The sequence below is a fragment of the Bos indicus genome, chromosome 28 (genome assembly GCF_029378745.1).
Source record: "Bos indicus isolate NIAB-ARS_2022 breed Sahiwal x Tharparkar chromosome 28, NIAB-ARS_B.indTharparkar_mat_pri_1.0, whole genome shotgun sequence".
Classification (NCBI taxonomy): domain Eukaryota; kingdom Metazoa; phylum Chordata; class Mammalia; order Artiodactyla; family Bovidae; genus Bos; species Bos indicus.
The window spans coordinates 24,255,136-24,268,258 of NC_091787.1; the positions used below are offsets into that span (position 1 = coordinate 24,255,136).

Sequence of the window (13,123 nt, forward strand, 5' to 3'; positions counted from 1 at the left end):
TATTTCTATCTTTCATACTCTAGTAATCGGCACCATCACTTAATTGCTTAGGCCAAAATCCTGCAGTCATCTTTCATTCAGTCTTTTCCTTTACAACCATCAAGAATTTCCATAAATCCTATTTCCAAAAGTTATCTTGAATACATCCACCTGTCTCTGTCTCCCCTACCCCAAGTATTCTGAGGCATTTGCAATCCATTTTCTACATAGCATCTAAATGATATTTCATAAGACAGTTTAATTCATGTTATTCTCCTGCATAAAATTACCCAATGGCTTCCTATTATCCATAGCACAAAAGGAAAATTGTTTACCAAATCTACAAGGCCCTTCATGATCTGGCTCCTGTCGACCTCTCCCACTGGACTCACAGCACTGTTTCCCCTAGTTCACTGACTTCAAGTACACTTTCTGTTCAGAAAACATCCAAGCTTATTCCTTTAGGGCCATTGCACTTGCTATTCTTTTGCCTGAAATCATTTTCTCCCAGCTATTTACATGCCTGGCTCATTCTCATCTTTGATATAATCCCTCAGAGAGGTATTACCTGATTACCTTATCTCACTGCCCCTAGTCACTTATCACAACCTTGCATATTTATTTATATGTTTCCTTTTTCTGTTTTCACCACTGGAATAAAAGCCAGGGGCAATGGCAATGTCCTTAACAGCATGGCATATGAAAATTAACTATACAAGATAAAGTATCAATAGCTATTGGCTTTTAAATGAAGAAGAAATAGCTCTAGAAGGAGGAGGTAACCAAGAAAATTTCCTGTTATATTTGCCTTGATACAGAAATGAAAGATGTCAGCATCATGATAAAATGATATGCTATTAATTTTATTTCTCAAATATCCTTCAAACCCATTGCTTCTCCATGTTTACAGCTATTACCCTGATACAAACTATAGTTGTCTTGCTTGCTGTCTTTATATACTTACCACTTAATTTCTCCCTCTCCCTCTGTTTCACTTTGTGTAAACCCAAATATGGTATTTAGATGCTAGTCAGAATATGTGGATGCTAAAATTTTAAATCTTGATTTAACTATTTCTGAACTACTAAAACTGACACATTAACTTCACTGCCTTGGTGAAAACAGAAGGGCTAAAATGAATGTTCTGATTAATTTTCTCAGAGTGCCATGCCTCAACTCTGACAGCTCATCTTGCTGTTAGTCAATAACCTTAATGAGCACAGTAATTACAGTCAATCATGTCTGCTTTAGTTCATTGATTACTTTGTTATTTCTTTTACAGCTTGTTAATGAAAACTCCCAGCACAGACATCCTGGGTGACATTTCTTTTATTAATTAACTACCGTATCAGTCCCTTGACTATATTATAACACCAAAGCATTTTGTATTGATAGTTCTAGAAACAACTTGCTCTTGCAGCTTTGAAAAAAATCAAAATCATTTTCATGGCCACGGGATTCTGAGCATAGCCACAGTTACTGTCATAATTATGATGTGCTATCTTTTCTTTTTCCTGCCTCTTTCTATAAACTTTAGTTAAAATGCTATCCTATAGAAAATTAAGGAAAGGGTCTATTTCTTGAATTAGATGGAATATCAACCTGGAAAACAAGAGCAAAAGCAGCAGTGCAGCAGCATGGCAAGGCATCTGAAACAGGAAAACATGATGGACCTCTTCCTAAACACAGCTGAGAGAGCTCTGGGCATGACTCAAAAGTAACCCAGAAACACATTCAGGGGCTGATTTCTGGCACTAAGGCAGTAGGAATTTAAGCTACTGTAGTCTAGGTACCTAAAATAATATGAGACTTCATTTTATAATACAGGTGTTGAAATATAAATTTTAACAACATAAAGTTTTCAAGTAAATAGTAACTTTTTAATCATTTTAACTATGTAGTAAATGGTATACAGTTCATATTGCATTTTAGGTAGGCTCTATTTCAATTTTAGCAGTGAGCAAATACAAGAGAAAGAACCAAGCAACAATAAAGAGCTGAGCCCAATCGAAGTAGCTTGGTGGCCTAATGAAATACAGTTAACTTGTATTTAATTAGGACCAGTTACAATATACAATATCTAAGAACCAACAATCTAGAGAGTGGGAAACTGCAGCAGGAATCTCCACCCAGCAATGTCACTCTATGTTAGGTAGTGGTAATGCCTTATTTCAGGTGGTTCAACAAAAAACACCCAACCTGAGGCATAAGTTAGAGCCACAGTCAAGCACTCTGGGCAGAAACCCAGTCACCTAGATTAAATGAACATGGTGGAAAGTTAGATGGAAGGCTATGATTCAATGGACACAAAATTGCTCAGGCTTCACACAGGCACACCAGATATGGGACTAAAATTCTGGCTTCTAGCTACAAGGTAGATTCATCTGGAAACAGGACCTGATTAAGGCTGTAGATTGCAAACATTACAATCTATACAGGTAAAAAAGTTTGGGGTAGGCATTCTTCACATAATATAGGTTTAGCTCTTCTCAAGTAATCAGTGCAAATACTTATCATGTCCTGAGCTGTAAGAACCCTTTTCATACACATATTCTTAGGAATAGGTATCTTTTTGCCTATAGTCAGCTGAATAAGAAGAACCTTTACTATATGGCACCTAGATATGAATGATCCTTGTTTGGGTGGGCTACTCCTTTCAGTAATACAAACATAAGAGTCTAATGTTTTATTTTCAGAATTCAGATTGTCAAATACAGGAATATTAACACTTACCATGTGCAAACTAGGAATTTATGTCTCAGAAATTATGCAAAAAAACTAATTTTAAGTATTCATTAGATAAATGAATGTATTTGCTCATTTACATTCAGTGTTTATGAACTTGATCAAAATCCCTTCTATGGGTTTATTACGACACAGAAACACTGTATAACCCAGAGTTTTACTTGAGGAAAAGGAAAGAGAAGGGAGAAAAAAACTACATTTTCTCCCAACATTTTTTCAGTACTCTGATAAGCAATTTAATCTCATGATCCTAAATAGTAGCTTCACTGTGAATAAATGTTTCATCCACCTTTTAAAATATTATAAATCAAGTATCAGCTATATGAGAAACTTCTGGTTAGCCTCACCCCTGATTCCCATCACACCTCTGGAAGATAGTTACTGGCAGGCCATAACACCCTCACATTGTCAGTGTCACACCTCACATCTCTCACTGTCTGCAGTGGGGCTTCTCCAATACCAGAGAGGACAGGGGGAACCCACTCAGTATGTGCATATCCATAGACGTTCCCAGGACTGAGTGTCCAGGATTAAGACACAACCAGTGAGGGTGAAGAACCGCTCCCTCCAGTTGACTCCCATGTAGAGAATTCTAAGGGGCATTTTACACAATTCTCAGAAGGTTGTGGATTGTATCAAGTCACAGTTGGACTCAGTAGTGACTCTGACAATGCAAGTTTATAAGATTTTTTTCTCTTTTCCTCATCCTGCCCAGTCTCTCATCCCTGCTCCCTGGTGCTACCACCTAAATAAACTACCTAGACACAAGTCTTTATCTCAGGCTTTTGCTTTCAGGGAGAATCCAAGTCAAGGCTTGGAATGGGTTCCCCCTCTCCTCTGTGGTATTGGAGAAGCCCCACTGCAGACAGTGAAAGATGTGTGGTGTGACACTGACAATGTGAGGGTGTTAATGGCCTGCCAGGAACTATCTTCCACAGGCATGATGGGAATCAGGGGCTAGGCTAACCAGAAGTTTCTGGTATAGCTGATACTTGGTTTATGTTTTAAGCCACTTGAAATCAAGAAAGCAGGTCCTTGGAATGATACTTTTGAATCAGATCACTACAAGGCCAAATGGAAATAAGAGCCAATTGCTGGTGATTTGCATGTGGCATCTCACCTATTGTGGGGTAAGATGAAGTTACAGGTGAGAGAACTGACTGCCAGCATCTAATCCCAATTCTGCATTTACTGACTTCATGCAAGTAATTTTTAAATGGCCATGGTTAGGAGTATTCACAGCACAAAAACTGTCAAACACTACAAATCAGGGCTTTCCCTTTCCCAGCATTCTCTTGAAAGGACTAGATGTTTGGGAAGCTGCTACAGAAGTTTGGCCAACACTCCAGTTTTTAGCTTCTTTCTTCCCATACCCCATTTAAAGAGGTAACCTGATAACTTTTCCAGGATTTATGCTATAAATCACCAATTCCAAGGCTGCTCCTGTTCTAGCATAAAACAGCTACTTCCACTATGGTCAAACTTGTATCCAAATGCAATAAATCTCTTTTTAGCAATTAAAAATTCTCCTGTAGTGTGGTTTGGGAAAGTTTCTAAATATACAGTACATTGTGGTCTGCTAGTGCTCAAGTGAGGTTTCCATTAACATAAGTAATACATATTAGTCATATTCTATTTTTATAAAATTATATCATTTGTACTCCAACTACAATTTATTTTCAAACTTTTTATCTCTCAGGGCACATAATACTTGATAAGACAATGGGTCTAACGTCTCTATGTGAGTCATTTAACTATGTACCCACCTAATAAAAATATTAATTTATTATATTGCTTTTAAATAGTAATATCTGCCTGTCTAATATACTCTAAGGACAAGAGACTTTTCTTTCTCCCAATTTTCCTGTCTTTCCAAATACCAATTCCAAAATAAAAGCATATAAATATACTGAGGAGAAGAAATTTTTCTTTTCTGATTGGTTATCTTTCAGTGGTAAAAGCATATAGATACCCAGAATACTTGCCAGTCTCTAGAACAAGAACAAACCATGCTCTTCTTTCTCCAGCAAGCTTCCTTCAAAACACCCTCCAACCAATCTTTAAGACTGTCCATTTCCCCATACCCTATGGTAAAGAACAGGAAAGCCTGACCTGCCGCAGTCCATGGGGTTCCAAAGAGTCAGACAGACTGAGCGACTGAACAACACTTTCATAGTGATAGACACTCTGCTTGTCTTCAATTCCCCTACAATAAAAAACACTGCAACAGGAGACTTCCTTGTCAGTCCAGCGGCTGAGACTCCATGCTTTCAATACAGGGGGCACAGGTTTGATTGCTGGTCATGGAACTAAGATCCCACATACTGGTTGATCGGTCCAAAAATAAATTAATTAATTAAAAAGAAAAACACTGCAACAAAAACTCTTGTAGTAATACTTACTGTAGTAAGTGTTACTGTATATAGTGTTACTGTAGATAGCGTTACTTACTGTAACCAACAAACCCAAAATTTTAGTACTCTCAGCTCCAAATCTACTATTGCTTTGTGATACTGGAGCTGGAACTCAGCACGCCCTCCTTCACCAGCTGGTTTTCTGTTAGCTTCTTCCAAGGACACTCAAAGGCAAGAGAGTAGGTGGAAATTGCTTTTTCCTATTTCCTTGCTGTTCATACAGCTCAGCCCAGCAATGGTTCTTCATTCCTTGAATCAGCAACAGCTGTTCCAGGTTCAGCTCCTTTGTCCCAGAAATGTCCTGTCTGTATCCTTCATCCCAACAGTACTCTTTCCTCAGACAGCTGAGCCTGGCTCCACTGGACCAGCCTGAAGGTTTTAAGAATGCCTCTTCTTGCCTTTGTTCTCCCAAGGGTGATAGCTGTGCCTGTATTCCCTCTGGTTTCCTGATTTTCAGCCCTCCAACAACAATTTAGCCATTTCCTAATAGTGAATTATTTTTACTAAATCTCCTCGTATGTTTTTTTATTTTTTTGACTAGATGCTGGACATACATATACAGTTGACTGGCACTAATTATGCTATAAAGTCACCATAAACACTGAACTAGTGACTACTGAACCATTGCTCCTAGGAGAAATACAGTTACCGTGAGTCTGTGGTCACAATATTTCCACTACAATCAATATTTACTTCTTGTTTTATGTGTGCTCCTGTTAAAAGCATCTTACTTAATATATTCTCTTTTTTTTACAACTGTTTATCTTCTGTCAACCCAATTTCCATTTTAAGAGTTTGGGGAAGAACAGTTTAAGAGCGCTCAGTGGCTGTTTCTACCCATTCCGTGGCCTGAGCAGTGTGAGCAGCAGACCAGCGTGCTGCGGCAGGCTGAGCACTCCACTCTTCAGTGGGGAACTGCTGAACAGGCACAGGAGGCACCGGCACACCTTGCGACCAGTCCAATACCTCAGGTTGAGGAGAAGTGAACTCTGGAGTGGAAGTAGTCCATGTACCCTGAAATTCCTCCTCAGTCACACCTTCTCAGCTGCTGCCTGCTCCTCCTTTTCAATCTCTTCAGGATATCTGTAGAAGCAGAGATGAGGCATGACTTCCCGTGGGTGTTCCACGCATGGGCAGAACTTCCCAGGTGAGCATCCACTGCATTCAACCCACTAAGTGAGCTCCCTTGTTGTTGCAGGGGATGGCAATATCCACATATCACAGTGGAGAATCTGTTACACAGAGCAATGTTAGGCAGGTTAACACAGGCTTCTGTGAGAGGCTGGTGGTCAGCCCTGGGATCAGTAAACACCAGAAATCATGTCTCCCAGAACACTGCATGTATCTGGTTAGTGAAGGCTCCAGGAGTGAAGCAGCCAACAATAGCAGTGGCAGCAGCAAACTTCAACAAAGCTCACTGGCCAGCGTTCCTAGAAGATATGACACCAACATCAGCTAGGTTTTCAGTGGCAACAGTGAACAAGCTGCCAAAAGAATCTTCTCCCAGGCTCTCTTCAGATTTATGATTTAGATGCCATCATTTTTGTAGATGTACTGTTCCATGTAGAAGTCAAGGTTGGTGCCACCTAAGTTGGCTCCTACGGCAAGGAATTTGAGGACATTCTCCTCCTTCATTTGCAGAATGAAATCCATTTGAATTCTTGACCAGTAGCCCTATAACTCATATCTGAAAAAGCTTATGTAACACAAATATCTTCTCCATAAAATACATCACAGGCTCCTTGCACTTAAGAACACTAGAGAGCGCTTGAACACTATACATATGTGGGAGTCATTTTAGATAGTGAAATCACTATCAAAAGGCACAAAATTGGGATTTCCCTGGTAGTCGGGGGATTAAGAGTCTGCCTTCCAAAGGAGAGTACGCAGGTCCAATACCTGGTCAAAGAACTAAGATCCCACAAGCTGCAAAGCAAATAAGCCAGCATGGCACAACTAGAGAGCCCAAAGGCCACAAGAAACATCCCCTGTGGCGCAACTAAGATCTGACACACACAAATAAATAGGTAAATATTTTTTAAAGCTGTGGAAATACGTAATATTAAGGCTTTTTAATATGTATTAACATCTGTTTTCCAGTAGTCATATATGGATATGAGAGTTGGACTGTAAAGAAGACTGAGCGCCAAAGAATTGATGCTTTTGAACTGTGGCATTGGAGAAGACTCTTGAGAGTCCCTTGGACTGCAAGGAAATCAAACCACTCAATCCTAAAGGAAATTAATCCTGAATATTCACTGGAAGGGTTGATGCTGAAGCTGAAGCTCCAATATTCTGGCCTCCTGATGCCAAGGACTGACTCATTAGAAAAGACCCTGATGCTGGGAAGGATCAAAGGCAGGAGGAGAAGGGGACAACAGAGGATGAGACAGTTGGATGGCATCACCGACTCGATGGACAGGAGTTTGAGAAAGCTCTGGGAGTTGGTGATGGACAGGCAAATCTGGCGTGCTGCAGTCCATAGGTTGCAAAGAGTTGGACTGGACTGAGCTACTTAACTGACTGACTGACCGATTTCATATCTGGCAATCTCACAGAACTTTCCTTAGTTTTACATTTCTTGGTTGATTCCTATGTCATCTACAAATGATAACAGTGCTCCTTTTATACTCTGCTCTCTGTTGCCTCAGATATACCAGCCTGGGACACTCTGAACTTGGCTCAGTTCAGACAAACATTTTCTTTGATAAGTCTTACCTAATTGCTTGACCTCATATACAACCATCAATCCTTGTTCCCCAACTAAGTTAAATGCCAAGTTAAATGTACCAACCACATACTTCTTTCTATATACCTCTACTATAGAACTTAGCATATTGCATCAAAATTATGCATTCACATATTTCTGCACAAAAGAAATGAACTCTATCATATCTTACCCATGCTTATCCACCTAGGACCAAGCATGATATCTAACACATAATATTCACTCAATAAAAGGTCGATAAGTAAATGAATAAATGTAATAGGCCTAAGTATTGCACACTGCTCACTCAGCACATGGAGAGAACAGATAAATATAAATATAATCACTTAAGTGAGTAACTCATGCTAAACAGCTTTCTTGGAGTCAATAAACATATGTCCAAAATCCCCAAAATTATACAATATAAGAATAAAGCTTAATCATGCTCCCTTTATTTTTCAGTTAGTATTTTAAGTTATGATACCTAAGAACTAAGCACATTCACAGATTACAAAAAAAAATTAAATAAGCTTATAATTAATAGTATACTAATATATGCTTTTCCCTGCAAATTTCTAGGAAAGCTGTAATATTATAATGACAATAAAAATAAACTTACTTTACCAAAGATAACTTCCTCTGAGAGAATTTTTTATAAGTTTGAGTTTTTAAAAAGAAGAAGAAAATAGGAATCTGAGATAATGCCTTCTTAAAACACCTTTTCCATAAAAATTTAAATTTTAAAGGTTAAATATGATTGTAGGAAAAAGTAGAGCCAGTTTTCCATTAACATAAAATGTAAATAACTTAAGCATTATTAGTCACAAAAATGAAGAGCTAAAACCAAGAATCTCAGCAACTGTACAAAGATGGCTCTAGAGTTAAACAAACACTAATAGTGCTTCTAATAGTAATATCTAATAGTTACTGAGAATTTGTCAGACATTATCCTAGCACTTTATATATAATGTAATGCTCGTATCTATAAATTCTAATTTAAGTGTAATGTAATGCTCACATTTATCAATTAGATACTGTTAGATTATTAGTTTGTTAGATGAGCTAGTCTAAGCTCAAAGGTATTTATTTTCTAAGACAGAAGACTAATAAATGGAGAGGTGGTTTGTCTGGTTCCACAGGTCCTCCATCAACCCCTATGCTTAAGTAAGAGAGCACCTTTATGCTGAGATCCAAGGCAAGTAGGTCAAGTACCTTTTCAATTACTTATCATAGTCTCCAAATTCCTGCCTTTAAGGGTTTTAAGATAGAACCTGAGGAAGACTGTGAAAATATTTAATGGAAGAAACAAATCCAAAGGCACTGAGCAGCAAAAGGGTCAGTAAACTGAGGAGACAGGAAGTATACAAGCCTAAAAGGAGGTCTCAAAAGGAGAAGACATGAAATGGAAAACACAAAATTGTAACAAATTAACATTTTTAAGCACCAGCAACTGCCTGCTTTACAGTTTCACCAAATTATCTATGCCTTTTTGACAATATGAGAAGATATTGGTAAGTATATACAAAATAATATTGTAAGCAAGGAACTGCTCCCTCATGTCAACTTCTAAAAAGATAACCTTCCATAGTACAAATGTGGAAAATAAAGAGAATGAAATTATGAACTTTTAAGCTTTTAAGCAGTCTTTAAATAGTATGTTTACAACATACTATTTAATGACTTTTACAAAGTACTTTTATTCCATAATGTAAGTCTAAAAAAGACCAAAGTTTCAAATTGTATAGATCATATTGTAAAAGTATGTGTAAGAAAAAACCCTTAAAGAAATATAGAGGGAGGACAATTTTAGAAGACAAAAAAAATTATTTTATTTTCATCTTTACATCGGGATTTCTAGGCCAAGGCCAGTAATTTGTCAATGCAGTTTTGGCAAAAACACTGGAGGGCACTCTATCAGTGAATAATAGGGTAAAAGTGAAAGTGAAAGTCGCTCAGTCCTGTCTGACTCTTTGCAACCCCATGGACTATACAGTCCATAGAATTCTCCAGGCCTGAATACTGGAGTGGGAAGCCTTTCCCTTCTCCAGGGGATCTTCCCAACCCAGGGATGGATTCCAGGTCTCCTGCATTGCATGGTGTAGTAGGATAGTTCTCCACTATCCAAATTTTAATGTGAGTCCTGTATTAGAACCACCCAGTGGTCCAGTGGTTAAGACTCCATGCTCCTAATACAGGGAGTCCAGGTTTAATTCTTGATCAGGGAACTAGATCCCACAGGCCACAACTAAGAGTTTACATGCCACAGCTAAAGATCTTGCATGCTGCAACTATGACCTGGCACAGCCAAATAAATAATGTTTTTAAAACACAGTTTAAAAATAAATAAAGAACCACCATGAGGGCTTATTAAAACAGGGCTTGCTGGATCCCACCCCTAGAATTTCTGAATCAATAGATACTGTAGTTCTGACAAGTTCCTAGGTGATGCCAATGCTGCTGGTCTGGGACCCACACTTAAAGAAACACTGTTTTAAATAATTACTATAATTATTACATATACATATATATTTATATATATAATTTAATTAAAATGTAATTTATTTTATTTATTATACTACTTTGCTTATTGTTTTCTATTTAATTTACTATCCATAATTAATATAATTAAACTTTGTGCTTTTTTATAAATCTCCATAGTTACATAGATTTATCAGGTATACATTAGTTGTGTGGTATTTTATTCCACACTAAAACAGGAAAAAGAGACTAGCTGTATATTTGATTGATAGAATAAAACAACAAATTTGGCTTAACTGCTACCCATGACTAACCAAAGCTGGTGAGAGTCTGCTTTCCAGAGAGAACGTTTCTTCCTTTCAATCTTCCTTATTCATTTCTAAATCTCATTTACAAAATAAACAGCTAGATAATAAGAAAAGCAGAAATTTGAAGGCAAGATATCCAATTTTTAAAAATAGAGTTTTAGGAGAAAACAAAAAGATAAAAGCATTCTCTGACCCTTTCCCTATTCCCTTCTCTTCCACCCCCCACAATGGTACCAGAAATTATTCTCCATAAAATTCTACCCACTTTAAGCCCTGTTCAAAGGAGAATCTCCATCACAGAATGACAATGATGATCATCTTACAGCATATGACAAATGAGAGCATACATGCTGGTAAAAAAGCTAAAACATTTACAGATCTATTAACTTATTTGCTAAATGAACCATTCTTTATGAGACTTGCCTACTCGGCAGCCTGCATTTTCAAAGTCCTATAGCAGTACACTTCTAAATATCCTAAAACAAAAACAGTAAATAAAATATTATTCTAGGTTTTTGAATACTATGTTCTGATTTAATTTCTACATGACTGGATTCAAAGAACATGGTAGGAAGGAAGGACATTAATATCCTTTTGAGATTTTCTGATAAGAAAACTATAAACTGTATAAAGTGAAGCTCTAAAGGAATTGCATGGTCAGAATATAATAATTTGGCTTATTTCCATGGTGGCTGATATATTAAGAACAAATTTTGAAGCCAGTGTACCAGTTTATGTTCTAGAAAAAGTGTCCATATTAAGACTGGGCAATCTTTGGGGATGATAAAAATGTTTTAGAACTAGAAAGTGGTGATGGTTGCACAACACTGTGAGAGTACTAAATGCTACTGAATTGTTCACTTTAAAATGGCTAATTTGGGGGCTTTCTTGGTGGCTCAGTGGTAAAGAATCTGACTGCCAATGCAGGAGACACGGGTTTGATCCCTGGTCCAGGAAGATCCCACATGCCGCGGAGCAACTGAGCCCATGCACAACTATTGAGCCTGTGCTCTAGAGCCCATGCTCACATTAAAAGAAGTGAGAAGCCCACGCACTGCAACCAAGAGTGCCCTCACTCATCACAACTAGAGCCTGTCAAGCAACGAAGACCTAACACAGCAAAAAAATAATAATAATAATAAAGTGAGTAATTTTTCTTTTGTCTTTTTCACTTCAGTAAAAAAAATAATAATAATAAAAGCAAAAACAAAAATCAGCAAGACAACTTTCACAATGTCCATGTCCTTTTAAGATTCTTGCTCCTGACATTTTACAAAAGGAAGAAAACTTTTAAAAGGAAAATATTACATTTCTTATGTATAAACCCAATGGCCAAAAAATCTTCAATGCTAAACTCCCAAATGTATTGAGAGAGTCAATTACTAAGCAGGTTGATTAGAACTCTGGGGGTCCCCAAGGACAGAGGGGTCTGGAATTCTCAAGTAGGAGGAAAGGACAAACTTTTTTTCCTCTACATTCCTTAGGATTATATAACAATAATGTATCCTGCTTGAGGACAGTTTCTGGGAAAAAAAAAAAAAAAACATTCTGGCTAATCTTGTTATCTTAAAATGTAAATTATGGGAGTGGGTCTAGTAAGGTCTTTACAACTTCCGGACATTTTTTTGATTCACTTAATAACTATTTTTCTGGACTCCAAAATCACTGCAGATGGTGATTGCAGCCATGAAATTAAAAGACACTTACTCCTTGGAAGGAAAGTTATGACCAACCTACACAGCATATTAAAAAGCAGAGACATTACTTTGTCAACAAAGGTCCATCTAGTCAAGGCTATGGTTCCAGTGGTCACGTATGGATGTGAGAGTTGAACTATAAAGAAAGCTGACCGCTGAAGAATTGATGCTTTTGAACTGTTAGAGTCCCTTGGACTGCGAGGAGATCCAACCAGTCCATCCTAAAGGAGATCAGTCCTGCGTGTTCATTGGAAGGACTGATGCTGAAGCTGAAACTCCAATTCTTTGGCCACCTGATGCGAAGAGCTGACTCATTTGAAAAGACCCTAATGTTGGGAAAGGTTGAGAGCAGGAGGAGAAGGAGACAACAGAGGATAAGATGGTTGGATGGCATCACCCATCAATGGACATGGGTTTGGGTGGACTCTGGGAGTTGGTGATGGACAGGGAGGCCTGGCGTGCTGCTTTTCATGGGGTCACAGAGTTGGACATGACTGAGCGACTGAACTGAACTGAATAACTAATTAAGAGTGTATAACTTTATTGCTAATACTAGTGAGGGGGTACTCTTTCTGCCCCCTTCTGATGTCTATGTCAGAAGCTTTCTCTATCCCTTTTATACTTTAATAAAACTATTACACAAGAGCTCTGAGCAATCAAGCCTCATCTCTGGCCCCAGATTGAATTCTTCTCCAGAGGCCAAGAATCCCGGCATCTTCTTGGTTCAGCAAAACCTTTCAGTATTTAATTTGATTGGTTTCCCCAACCCACCTGTCTCTTCATCTACTCTCCCCT

At 38.0% G+C, this 13,123-nt stretch overlaps 1 protein-coding gene and 1 pseudogene across 3 annotated transcripts in view; both read right to left on the minus strand.

Moving 5' to 3' along the window:
• Window positions 1-13,123, minus strand: part of CTNNA3 (catenin alpha 3) — a 1,976,430-nt gene that overhangs the window by 1,918,678 nt on the left and 44,629 nt on the right. The gene's annotated exons all lie outside the window — the stretch shown is intronic.
• On the minus strand, window positions 3,676-8,305 carry LOC139180304 (small ribosomal subunit protein uS2B-like; annotated as a pseudogene).